This window comes from Anser brachyrhynchus, assembly GCF_964034855.1.
Source record: "Anser brachyrhynchus genome assembly, chromosome: W".
Lineage (NCBI taxonomy): Eukaryota > Metazoa > Chordata > Aves > Anseriformes > Anatidae > Anser > Anser brachyrhynchus.
In genome coordinates this window covers 1,518,290-1,531,937 of record NC_137704.1, presented here as the reverse complement: position 1 = coordinate 1,531,937, position 13,648 = coordinate 1,518,290, and the positions used below count along the sequence as shown (strand labels likewise).

The 13,648-nt window shown below is 59.9% G+C and overlaps 1 protein-coding gene across 8 annotated transcripts in view; it reads right to left on the bottom strand.

The window, feature by feature from the left end:
* LOC308184669 (uncharacterized protein) overlaps positions 1-13,648 on the bottom strand; it is a 271,042-nt gene that overhangs the window by 42,227 nt on the left and 215,167 nt on the right. The gene's annotated exons all lie outside the window — the stretch shown is intronic.

Below are 13,648 nucleotides of genomic sequence, written 5' to 3'. Positions count from 1 at the left end.
AGTGAATCCCCAGCGGTGACAGTGCACTCTCTGGAGTCACTGCAGTGAATCCCCAGCGGTGCCAGTGCACTCTCTGGAATCACTGCACTGCATCCCCAGTGGTGCCAGTGCACTCTCTGGATTCCCTGCACTGCATCCCCAGTGGTGCCAGTGCACTCTCTGGACTCACTCCACTGCATCCCCAGTGGTGCCAGTGCACTCTCTGGACTCACTGCACTGCATCCCCAGTGGTGCCAGTGCACTCTCTGGACTCACTGCAGTGCATTCCCAGCGGTGCCAGTGCACTCTCTGGACTCACAGCAGTGTATCCCCAGTGGTGCCAGTGCACTCTCTGGACTCACTGCACTGCATCCCCAGTGGTGCCAGCGCACTCTCTGGACTCACTGCACTGCATCCCCAGTGGTGCCAGTGCACTCTCTGGACTCACTGCACTGCATCCCAAGTAGTGCCAGTGCACTCTATGGACTCACTGCACTGCATCCCCAGTGGTGCCAGTGCACTCTCTGGACTCACTGCCCTGCATCCCCAGTGGTGCCAGTGCACTCTGTGGAGTCACTGCACTGCATCTCCAGTGGTGCCAGTGCACTCTCTGGACTCACTGCAGTGCATCCCCAGTGGTGCCAGTGCACTCTCTGGACTCACTGCAGTGCGTCCTCAGTGGTGCCAGTGCACTCTCTGGACTCACTGCACTTCATCCCCAGTGGTGCCAGCGCACTCTCTGGACTCACTGCCCTGCATCCCCATGGTGCCAGTGCACTCTCTGGACTCAATGCACTACATACCCAAGGTGCCAGTTCACTCTCTGGACTCACTGCACTGCATCCCCAGTGGTGCCAGTGCACTCTCTGGACTCACTGCACTGCATCCCCAGTGGTGCCAGTGCACTCTATGGGCTCACTGCACTGCATCCCCTGAGGTGCCAGTGCACTCTCTGGACTCACTGCACTGCATCCTCAGTGGTGCCAGTGCACTCTCTGGACTCACTGCACTGCATCCCCAGTGGTGCCAGTGCACTCTATGGACTCACTGCACTGCATCCCCTGTGGTGCCAGTGCACTCTGTGGACTCACTGCACTGCATCCCAAGTGGTGCCAGTGCACGCTCTGGACTCACTGCACTGCATCCCCAGTGGCGCCAGTGCACTCTCTGGACTCACTGCCCTGCATCCCCTGAGGTGCCAGTGCACTCTCTGGACTCACTGCCCTGCATCCCCAGTGGTGCCAGTGCACTCTCTGGACTCAATGCACTGCATCACCAGTGGTGCCAGTGCACTCTCTGGATTCCCTGCACTGCATCCCCAGTGGTGCCAGTGCACTCTCTGGACTCACTGCACTGCATCCCAAGTAGTGCCAGTGCACTCTATGGACTCACTGCACTGCATCCCCAGTGGTGCCAGTGCACTCTCTGGACTCACTGCCCTGCATCCCCAGTGGTGCCAGTGCACTCTGTGGAGTCACTGCACTGCATCTCCAGTGGTGCCAGTGCACTCTCTGGACTCACTGCAGTGCATCCCCAGTGGTGCCAGTGCACTCTCTGGACTCACTGCAGTGCGTCCTCAGTGGTGCCAGTGCACTCTCTGGACTCACTGCACTTCATCCCCAGTGGTGCCAGCGCACTCTCTGGACTCACTGCCCTGCATCCCCATGGTGCCAGTGCACTCTCTGGACTCAATGCACTACATACCCAAGGTGCCAGTTCACTCTCTGGACTCACTGCACTGCATCCGCAGTGGTGCCAGTGCACTCTCTGGACTCACTGCACTGCATCCCCAGTGGTGCCAGTGCACTCTATGGGCTCACTGCACTGCATCCCCTGAGGTGCCAGTGCACTCTCTGGACTCACTGCACTGCATCCTCAGTGGTGCCAGTGCACTCTCTGGACTCACTGCACTGCATCCCCAGTGGTGCCAGTGCACTCTATGGACTCACTGCACTGCATCCCCTGTGGTGCCAGTGCACTCTGTGGACTCACTGCACTGCATCCCAAGTGGTGCCAGTGCACGCTCTGGACTCACTGCACTGCATCCCCAGTGGCGCCAGTGCACTCTCTGGACTCACTGCCCTGCATCCCCTGAGGTGCCAGTGCACTCTCTGGACTCACTGCCCTGCATCCCCATGGTGCCAGTGCACTCTCTGGACTCAATGCACTACATACCCAAGGTGCCAGTTCACTCTCTGGAGTCACTGCACTACATACCCAACGTGCCTGTGCACTCTCTGGACTCACTGCCCTGCATCCCCAGTGGTGCCAGTGCACTCTGTGGAGTCACTGCACTGCATCTCCAGTGGTGCCAGTGCACTCTCTGGAGTCACCGCACTGCATCCCCAGTGGTGCCAGTGCACTCTATGGACTCACTGCACTGCATCCCCAGTGGTGCCAGCGCACTCTCTGGAATCACTGCGCTGCATCCCCAGTGGTGCCAGTGCACTCTCTGGACTCACTGCACTGCATCCCCAGTGGTGCCAGTGCACTCTCTGGACTCACTGCCCTGCATCCCCAGTGGTGCCAGTGCACTCTGTGGAGTCACTGCACTGCATCTCCAGTGGTGCCAGTGCACTCTCTGGACTCACTGCACTGCATCCCCAGTGGTGCCAGTGCACTCTCTGGACTCACTGCAGTGCGTCCTCAGTGGTGCCAGTGCACTCTCTGGACTCACTGCACTGCATCCCCAGTGGTGCCAGTTCACTCTCTGGACTCACTGCACTGCATCCCCAGTGGTGCCAGTTCACTCTCTGGACTCACTGCACTGCATCCCCAGTGGTGCCAGTGCACTCTCTGGACTCACTGCACTGCATCCCCAGTGGTGCCAGTGCACTCTCTGGACTCACTGCAGTGCATCCCCTGTGGTGCCAGTGCACTCTGTGGACTCACTGCACTGCATCCCAAGTGTTGCAAGTGCACTCTCTGGACTCACCGCACTGCATCCCCAGTGGTGCCAGTTCACTCTCTGGACTCACTGCACTGCATCCCCAGTGGTGCCAGTGCACTCTCTGGACTCACTGCACTGCATCCCCAGTGGTGCCAGTGCACTCTCTGGACTCACTGCAGTGCATCCCCTGTGGTGCCAGTGCACTCTGTGGACTCACTGCACTGCATCCCCAGTGGCGCCAGTGCACTCTCTGGACTCACTGCACTGCATCCCCAGTGGTGCCAGTGCACTCTATGGGCTCACTGCACTGCATCCCCTGAGGTGCCAGTGCACTCTCTGGACTCACTGCACTGCATCCTCAGTGGTGCCAGTGCACTCTCTGGACTCACTGCAGTGCATCCCCAGTGGTGCCAGTGCACGCTCTGGACTCACTGCACTGCATCCCCAGTGGCGCCAGTGCACTCTCTGGACTCACTGCCCTGCATCCCCATGGTGCCAGTGCACTCTCTGGACTCAATGCACTACATACCCAAGGTGCCAGTTCACTCTCTGGAGTCACTGCACTACATACCCAACGTGCCTGTGCACTCTCTGGACTCACTGCCCTGCATCCCCAGTGGTGCCAGTGCACTCTGTGGAGTCACTGCACTGCATCTCCAGTGGTGCCAGTGCACTCTCTGGAGTCACCGCACTGCATCCCCAGTGGTGCCAGTGCACTCTATGGACTCACTGCACTGCATCCCCAGTGGTGCCAGCGCACTCTCTGGAGTCACTGCGCTGCATCCCCAGTGGTGCCAGTGCACTCTCTGGACTCACTGCACTGCATCCCCATGGTGCCAGTGCACTCTCTGGAGTCACTGCACTACATACCCAAGTTGCCAGTGCACTCTCTGGACTCACTGCACTGCATCCCCGGTGGTGCCAGTGCACTCTGTGGAGTCACTGCACTGCATCCCCAGTGGTGCCAGTGCACTCTCTGGACTCACTGCACTGCATCCCCATGGTGCCAGCGCACTCTCTGGACTCACTGCACTACATACTCAAGGTGCCAGTGCACTCGCTGGACTCACTGCCCTGCATCCCGAGTGGTGCCAGTGCACTCTCTGGACTCACTGCACTGCATCCCCAGTGGTGCCAGTGCACTCTCTGATCTCACTGCACTGCATCCCCAGTGGTTCCAGTGCACTCTCTGGACTCACTGCAGTGCATCCCCAGTGGTACCAGTGCACTCTCTGGACTCACTGCAGTGTATCCCCAGTGGTGCCAGTGCACTCTCTGGACTCACTGCCCTGCATCCCCATGGTGCCAGTGCACTCTCTGGACTCAATGCACTACATACCCAAGGTGCCAGTTCACTCTCTGGACTCACTGCCCTGCATCCCCAGTGGTGCCAGTGCACTCTCTGGACTCACTGCACTGCATCCCCAGTGGTGCCAGTGCACTCTCTGGACTCACTGCAGTGCATCCCCTGTGGTGCCAGTGCACTCTGTGGACTCACTGCACTGCATCCCAAGTGTTGCAAGTGCACTCTCTGGACTCACCGCACTGCATCCCCAGTGGTGCCAGTGCACTCTCTGGACTCACTGCACTGCATCCCCAGTGGTGCCAGTGCACTCTATGGGCTCACTGCACTGCATCCCCTGAGGTGCCAGTGCACTCTCTGGACTCACTGCACTGCATCCTCAGTGGTGCCAGTGCACTCTATGGACTCACTGCACTGCATCCCCAGTGGTGCCAGCGCACTCTCTGGACTCACTGCAGTGCATCCCCAGTGGTGCCAGTGCACGCTCTGGACTCACTGCACTGCATCCCCAGTGGTGCCAGTGCACTCTCTGGACTCACTGCCCTGCATCCCCTGAGGTGCCAGTGCACTCTCTGGACTCACTGCCCTGCATCCCCAGTGGTGCCAGTGCACTCTCTGGACTCAATGCACTACATACCCAAGGTGCCAGTTCACTCTCTGGACTCACTGCACTACATACCCAACGTGCCTGTGCACTCTCTGGACTCACTGCCCTGCATCCCCAGTGGTGCCAGTGCACTCTCTGGAGTCACCGCACTGCATCCCCAGTGGTGCCAGTGCACTCTATGGACTCACTGCACTGCATCCCCAGTGGTGCCAGCGCACTCTCTGGAGTCACTGCGCTGCATCCCCAGTGGTGCCAGTGCACTCTCTGGACTCACTGCACTGCATCCCCATGGTGCCAGTGCACTCTCTGGAGTCACTGCACTACATACCCAAGTTGCCAGTGCACTCTCTGGACTCACTGCACTGCATCCCCAGTGGTGCCAGTGCACTCTGTGGAGTCACTGCACTGCATCCCCAGTGGTGCCAGTGCACTCTCTGGACTCACTGCACTGCATCCCCATGGTGCCAGTGCACTCTCTGGACTCACTGCACTACATACCCAAGGTGCCAGTTCACTCTCTGGACTCACTGCAGTGCATCCCCTTTGGTGCCAGTGCACTCTCTGGACTCATTGCACTGCATCCCCAGTGGTGCCAGTGCACTCTATGGGCTCACTGCACTGCATCCCCTGAGGTGCCAGTGCACTCTGTGGATTCACTGCACTGCATCCCCAGTGGTGCCAGTGCACTCTCTGGACTCACTGCCCTGCATCCCGAGTGGTGCCAGTGCACTCTGTGGACTCACTGCACTGCATCCCCAGTGGTGCCAGTGCACTCTCTGGACTCACTGCAGTGCATCCCCAGTGGTACCAGTGCACTCTCTGGACTCACTGCAGTGTATCCCCAGTGGTGCCAGTGCACTCTCTGGACTCACTGCACTGCATCCCCAGTGGTGCCAGTGCACTCTCTGGACTCACTGCAGTGCATCCCAAGTGGTGCCAGTGCACTCTCTGGACTCACTGCACTGCATCGCCAGTGGTGCCAGTGCTGTCTCTGGACTCACTGCAGTGCATCCCCAGTGGTGAGCCGTCCACTGGGGATGCAGACACAGGAGTGGGAGCGGCTGCCGCGGCTGGAGAGGCTACCGCGGCTGGAGCGGCTGGAGCGGCTGGAGCGGCTGCCGCGGCTGGAGCGGGTGGAGCGGCTACCGCGGCAGGAGCGGCTGCCTCGGTTGCCGCGTCTGGAGCGGCTGCCGCGGCTGGAGCGGCTGGAGCGGCTGCCGCGGCTGGAGCGGCTGGAGCGGCTACCGCGGCAGGAGCGGCTGCCGCGGCTGCCGCGGCTGGAGCGGCTGGAGCGGCTGGTGCGGCTGGAGCAGAGCAGCGAGTCCAGAGAGTGCACTGGCACCTTGATGATGCAGTGCAGTGAGTCCAGAGAGTGCACTGGCACCACTGGCGATGCACTGCAGTGAGTCCAGAGAGTGCACTGGCACCACTGGGGATACACTGCAGTGAGTCCAGAGAGTGCACTGGTACCACTGGGGATGCACTGCAGTGAGTCCAGAGAGTGCACTGGAACCACTGGGGATGCAGTGCAGTGAGATCAGAGAGTGCACTGGCACCACTGGGGATGCAGGGCAGTGAGTCCAGCGAGTGCACTGGCACCACTGGGGATGCAGGGCAGTGAGTCCAGAGAGTGCACTGGCACCACTGGGGATGCAGAGCAGTGAGTCCAGAGAGTGCACTGGCACCTCAGGGGATGCAGTGCAGTGAGCCCATAGAGTGCACTGGCACCACTGGGGATGCAGTGCAATGAGTCCAGAGAGTGCACTGGCACCAAAGGGGATGCACTGCAGTGAGTCCAGAGAGTGAACTGGCACCTTGGGTATGCAGTGCAGTGAGTCCAGAGAATGCACTGGCACCACTGGGGATGCAGTGCAGTGACTCCACAGAGTGCACTGGCACCACTGGGGATGCAGTGCAGTGAGTCCAGAGAGTGCACAGGCACGTTGGGTATGTAGTGCAGTGACTCCAGAGAGTGAACTGGCACCTTGGGGATGCAGGGCAGTGAGTCCAGAGAGTGCACTGGCACCTCAGGGGATGCAGGGCAGTGAGTCCAGAGAGTGCACTGGCGCCACTGGGGATGCAGTGCAGTGAGTCCAGAGCGTGCACTGGCACCACTGGGGATGCACTGCAGTGAGTCCAGAGAGTGCGCTGGCACCATGGGGATGCAGTGCAGTGAGTCCATAGAGTGCACTGGCACCACTGGGGATGCAGGGCAGTGAGTCCAGAGAGTGCACTGGCACCACTGAGGATGCAGTGCAGTGAGTCCAGAGAGTGCACTGGCACCTCAGGGGATGCAGTGCGGTGAGTCCAGAGAGTGCACTTGCAACACTTGGGATGCAGTGCAGTGAGTCCACAGAGTGCACTGGCACCACAGGGGATGCACTGCAGTGAGTCCAGAGAGTGCACTGGCACCACTGGGGATGCAGGGCAGTGAGTCCAGAGAGTGCACTGGCACCACTGGGGATGCAGTGCAGTGAGTCCAGAGAGTGAACTGGCACCTTGGGTATGTAGTGCATTGAGTCCAGAGAGTGCACTGGCACCATGGGGATGCAGGGCAGTGAGTCCAGAGAGTGCGCTGGCACCACTGGGGATGCAGTGCAGTGAGTCCAGAGAGTGCACTGGCACCACTGAGGACGCACTGCAGTGAGTCCAGAGAGTGCACTGGCACCACTGGGGATGCAGTGCAGTGAGTCCAGAGAGTGCACTGGCACCACTGAGGACGCACTGCAGTGAGTCCAGAGAGTGCACTGGCACCACTGGGGATGCACTGCAGTGAGTCCAGAGAGTGCACTGGCACCACTGGGGATACACTGCAGTGAGTCCAGAGAGTGCACTGGAACCACTGGGGATGCAGTGCAGTGAGATCAGAGAGTGCACTGGCACCACTGGGGATGCAGGGCAGTGAGTCCAGCGAGTGCACTGGCACCACTGGGGATGCAGTGCAATGAGTCCAGAGAGTGCACTGGCACCAAAGGGGATGCACTGCAGTGAGTCCAGAGAGTGAACTGGCACCTTGGGTATGTAGTGCAGTGAGTCCAGAGAGTGCACTGGCACCATGGGGATGCAGTGCAGTGAGCCCATAGAGTGCACTGGCACCACTGGGGATGCAGTGCAATGAGTCCAGAGAGTGCACTGGCACCAAAGGGGATGCACTGCAGTGAGTCCAGAGAGTGAACTGGCACCATGGGGATGCAGTGCAGTGAGTCCAGAGAGTGCACTGGCACCACTGGGGATGCAGCGCAGTGACTCCAGAGAGTGCGCTGGCACCACTGGGGACGCACTGCAGTGAGTCCATAGAGTGCACTGGCACCACTGGAGATGCAGTGCAGTGACTCCACAGAGTGCACTGGCACCACTGGGGATGCAGGGCAGTGAGTCCAGAGAGTGCACAGGCACGTTGGGTATGTAGTGCAGTGACTCCAGAGAGTGAACTGGCACCTTGGGTATGTAGTGCATTGAGTCCAGAGAGTGCACTGGCACCATGGGGATGCAGGGCAGTGAGTCCAGAGAGTGCACTGGCACCACTGGGGATGCAGGGCAGTGAGTCCAGAGAGTGCACTGGCACCACTGAGGATGCAGTGCAGTGAGTCCAGAGAGTGCACTGGCACCTCAGGGGATGCAGTGCAGTGAGCCCATAGAGTGCACTGGCACCACTGGGGATGCAGTGCACTGAGTCCAGAGAGTGCACTGCCACCACTGGGGATGCAGTGCGGTGAGTCCAGAGAGTGCACTTGCAACACTTGGGATGCAGTGCAGTGAGTCCACAGAGTGCACTGGCACCACAGGGGATGCACTGCAGTGAGTCCAGAGAGTGCACTGGCACCACTGGGGATGCAGTGCAGTGAGTCCAGAGAGTGCACTGGCACCACTGGGGATGCAGTGCAGTGAGTCCAGAGAGTGAACTGGCACCTTGGGTATGTAGTGCATTGAGTCCAGAGAGTGCACTGGCACCATGGGGATGCAGGGCAGTGAGTCCAGAGAGTGCGCTGGCACCACTGGGGATGCAGTGCAGTGAGTCCAGAGAGTGCACTGGCACCACTGAGGACGCACTGCAGTGAGTCCAGAGAGTGCACTGGCACCACTGGGGATGCACTGCAGTGAGTCCAGAGAGTGCACTGGCACCACTGGAGATGCAGTGCAGTGACTCCACAGAGTGCACTGGCACCACTGGGGATGCAGGGCAGTGAGTCCAGAGAGTGCACTGGCACCACTGGGGATGCAGTGCAGTGAGTCCATAGAGTGCACTGGCACTACTTGGGATGCAGTGCAGTGAGTCCAGAGAGTGCACTGGCACCACTGGGGATGCAGTGCAGGGAATCCAGAGAGTGCACTGGCACCACTGGTGATGCAGTGCAGTGAGTCCAGAGAGTGCACTGGCACCACTGGGGATGCAGTGCAGTGAGTCCACAGAGTGCACTGGCACCACTGGGGATGCAGTGCAGTGAGTCCACAGAGTGCACTGGCACCACTGGGGATGCAGTGCAGTGAGTCCAGAGAGTGCACTGGCACCACTGGGGATGCAGTGCAGTGAATCCAGAGAGTGCACTGGCAACACTGGGGATGCAGTGCAGTGAGTCCAGAGAGTGCACTAGCACCACTGGGGATGCAGTGCAGTGAGTCCAGAGAGTGCACTGGCACCACTGGGGATGCAGTGCAGTGAGTCCAGAGAGTGCGCTGGCACCACTGGGGATGCAGTGCAGTGAGTCCAGAGAGTGCACTGGCACCACTGAGGACGCACTGCTGTGAGTCCAGAGAGTGCACTGGCACCACTGGGAATGCACTGCAGTGAGTCCAGAGAGTGCACTGGCACCACTGGGGATGCAGTGCATTGAGTCCAGAGAGTGCACTGGCACCACTGGGGATGCAGTGCAGTGAGTCCAGAGAGTGCACTGGCACCACTGGGGATGCAGTGGAGTGAGTCCAGAGAGTGCACTGGCACCACTGGGGATGCAGTGCAGTGAATCCAGAGAGTGCACTGGCACCACTGGGGATCCAGTGCAGTGAGTCCAGAGAGTGCACTGGCACCACTGGGGATGCAGTGCAGTGAGTCCAGAGAGTGCACTGGCACTACTCGGGATGCACTGCAGTGAATCCAGAGAGTGCACTGTCACCGCTGGGGATTCACTGCAGTGACTCCAGAGAGTGCACTGGCACCACTGGGCATGCAGTGCAGTGACTCGAGAGAGTGCGCTGGCACCACTGGGGATGCAGTGCAGTGAGTCCATAGAGTGCACTGGCACCACTGGGGATGCAGTGCGGTGACTCCAGAGAGTGCACTGGCACCACTGGAGATGCAGTGCAGTGACTCCACAGAGTGCACTGGCACCACTGGGGATGCAGGGCAGTGAGTCCAGTGAGTGCACAGGCACGTTGGGTATGTAGTGCAGTGACTCCAGAGAGTGAACTGGCACCTTGGGTATGTAGTGCATTGAGTCCAGAGAGTGCACTGGCACCATGGGGATGCAGGGCAGTGAGTCCAGAGAGTGCACTGGCACCTCAGGGGATGCAGGGCAGTGAGTCCAGAGAGTGCACTGGCGCCACTGGGGATGCAGTGCAGTGAGTCCAGAGAGTGCGCTGGCACCACTGGGGATGCAGTGCAGTGAGTCCATAGAGTGCACTGGCACCACTGGGGATGCAGGGCAGTGAGTCCAGAGAGTGCACTGGCACCACTGAGGATGCAGTGCAGTGAGTCCAGAGAGTGCACTGGCACCTCAGGGGATGCAGTGCAGTGAGCCCATAGAGTGCACTGGCACCACAGGGGATGCACTGCAGTGAGTCCAGAGAGTGCACTGGCACCACTGGGGATGCAGTGCAGTGAGTCCAGAGAGTGCACTGGCACCACTGGGGATGCAGTGCAGTGAGTCCAGAGAGTGAACTGGCACCTTGGGTATGTAGTGCATTGACTCCAGAGAGTGCACTGGCACCATGGGGATGCAGGGCAGTGAGTCCAGAGAGTGCGCTGGCACCACTGGGGATGCAGTGCAGTGAGTCCAGAGAGTGCACTGGCACCACTGAGGACGCACTGCAGTGAGTCCAGAGAGTGCACTGGCACCACTGGGGATGCACTGCAGTGAGTCCAGAGAGTGCACTGGCACCACTGGAGATGCAGTGCAGTGACTCCACAGAGTGCACTGGCACCACTGGGGATGCAGGGCAGTGAGTCCAGAGAGTGCACTGGCACCACTGGGGATGCAGTGCAGTGAGTCCATAGAGTGCACTGGCACTACTTGGGATGCAGTGCAGTGAGTCCAGAGAGTGCACTGGCACCACTGGGGATGCAGTGCAGGGAATCCAGAGAGTGCACTGGCACCACTGGGGATGCAGTGCATTGAGTCCAGAGAGTGCACTGGCACCACTGGGGATGCAGTGCAGTGAGTCCACAGAGTGCACTGGCACCACTGGGGATGCAGTGCAGTGAGTCCACAGAGTGCACTGGCACCACTGGGGATGCACTGCAGTGACTCCAGAGAGTGCACTGGCACCACTAGGGATGCAGTGCAGTGAATCCAGAGAGTGCACTGGCAACACTGGGGATGCACTGCAGTGAGTCCAGAGAGTGCACTAGCACCACTGGGGATGCAGTGCAGTGAGTCCAGAGAGTGCACTGGCACCACTGGGGATGCAGTGCAGTGAGTCCAGAGAGTGCGCTGGCACCACTGGGGATGCAGTGCAGTGAGTCCAGAGAGTGCACTGGCACCACTGGCGATGCACTGCAGTGAGTCCAGAGAGTGCACTGGCACCACTGGGGATGCAGGGCAGTGAGTCCAGAGAGTGCACAGGCACGTTGGGTATGTAGTGCAGTGACTCCAGAGAGTGAACTGGCACCTTGGGTATGTAGTGCATTGAGTCCAGAGAGTGCACTGGCACCATGGGGATGCAGGGCAGTGAGTCCAGAGAGTGCACTGGCACCTCAGGGGATGCAGGGCAGTGAGTCCAGAGAGTGCACTGGCGCCACTGGGGATGCAGTGCAGTGAGTCCAGAGCGTGCACTGGCACCACTGGGGATGCACTGCAGTGAGTCCAGAGAGTGCACTGGCACCACTGGGGATGCAGTGCAGTGAGTCCATAGAGTGCACTGGCACCACTGGGGATGCAGGGCAGTGAGTCCAGAGAGTGCACTGGCACCACTGGTAATGCACTGCAGTGAGTCCAGAGAGTGCACTGGCACCACTGGGGATGCAGTGCATTGAGTCCAGAGAGTGCACTGGCACCACTGGGGATGCAGTGCAGTGAGTCCAGAGAGTGCACTGGCACCACTGGGGATGCAGTGGAGTGAGTCCAGAGAGTGCACTGGCACCACTGGGGATGCAGTGCAGGGAATCCAGAGAGTGCACTGGCACCACTGGGGATGCAGTGCAGTGAGTCCAGAGAGTGCACTGGCACCACTGGGGATGCAGTGCAGTGAGTCCAGAGAGTGCACTGGCACTACTGGGGATGCAGTGCAGTGAATCCAGAGAGTGCACTGTCACCGCTGGGGATTCACTGCAGTGACTCCAGAGAGTGCACTGGCACCACTGGGCATGCAGTGCAGTGACTCCAGAGAGTGCGCTGGCACCACTGGGGATGCAGTGCAGTGAGTCCATAGAGTGCACTGGCACCACTGGGGATGCAGTGCGGTGACTCCAGAGAGTGCACTGGCACCACTGGAGATGCAGTGCAGTGACTCCACAGAGTGCACTGGCACCACTGGGGATGCAGGGCAGTGAGTCCAGAGAGTGCACAGGCACGTTGGGTATGTAGTGCAGTGACTCCAGAGAGTGAACTGGCACCTTGGGTATGTAGTGCATTGAGTCCAGAGAGTGCACTGGCACCATGGGGATGCAGGGCAGTGAGTCCAGAGAGTGCACTGGCACCTCAGGGGATGCAGGGCAGTGAGTCCAGAGAGTGCACTGGCGCCACTGGGGATGCAGTGCAGTGAGTCCAGAGAGTGCGCTGGCACCACTGGGGATGCAGTGCAGTGAGTCCATAGAGTGCACTGGCACCACTGGGGATGCAGTGCAGTGAATCCAGAGAGTGCACTGGCAACACTGGGGATGCACTGCAGTGAGTCCAGAGAGTGCACTAGCACCACTGGGGATGCAGTGCAGTGAGTCCAGAGAGTGCACTGGCACCACTGGGGATGCAGTGCAGTGAGTCCAGAGAGTGCGCTGGCACCACTGGGGATGCAGTGCAGTGAGTCCAGAGAGTGCACTGGCACCACTGGCGATGCACTGCAGTGAGTCCAGAGAGTGCACTGGCACCACTGGGAATGCACTGCAGTGAGTCCAGAGAGTGCACTGGCACCACTGGGGATGCAGTGCATTGAGTCCAGAGAGTGCACTGGCACCACTGGAGATGCAGTGCAGTGACTCCACAGAGTGCACTGGCACCACTGGGGATGCAGGGCAGTGAGTCCAGAGAGTGCACAGGCACGTTGGGTATGTAGTGCAGTGACTCCAGAGAGTGAACTGGCACCTTGGGTATGTAGTGCATTGAGTCCAGGGAGTGCACTGGCACCATGGGGATGCAGGGCAGTGAGTCCAGAGAGTGCACTGGCACCTCAGGGGATGCAGGGCAGTGAGTCCAGAGAGTGCACTGGCGCCACTGGGGATGCAGTGCAGTGAGTCCAGAGCGTGCACTGGCACCACTGGGGATGCACTGCAGTGAGTCCAGAGAGTGCGCTGGCACCACTGGGGATGCAGTGCAGTGAGTCCATAGAGTGCACTGGCACCACTGGGGATGCAGGGCAGTGAGTCCAGAGAGTGCACTGGCACCACTGGGAATGCACTGCAGTGAGTCCAGAGAGTGCACTGGCACCACTGGGGATGCAGTGCATTGAGTCCAGAGAGTGCACTGGCACCACTGGGGATGCAGTGCAGTGAGTCCAGAGA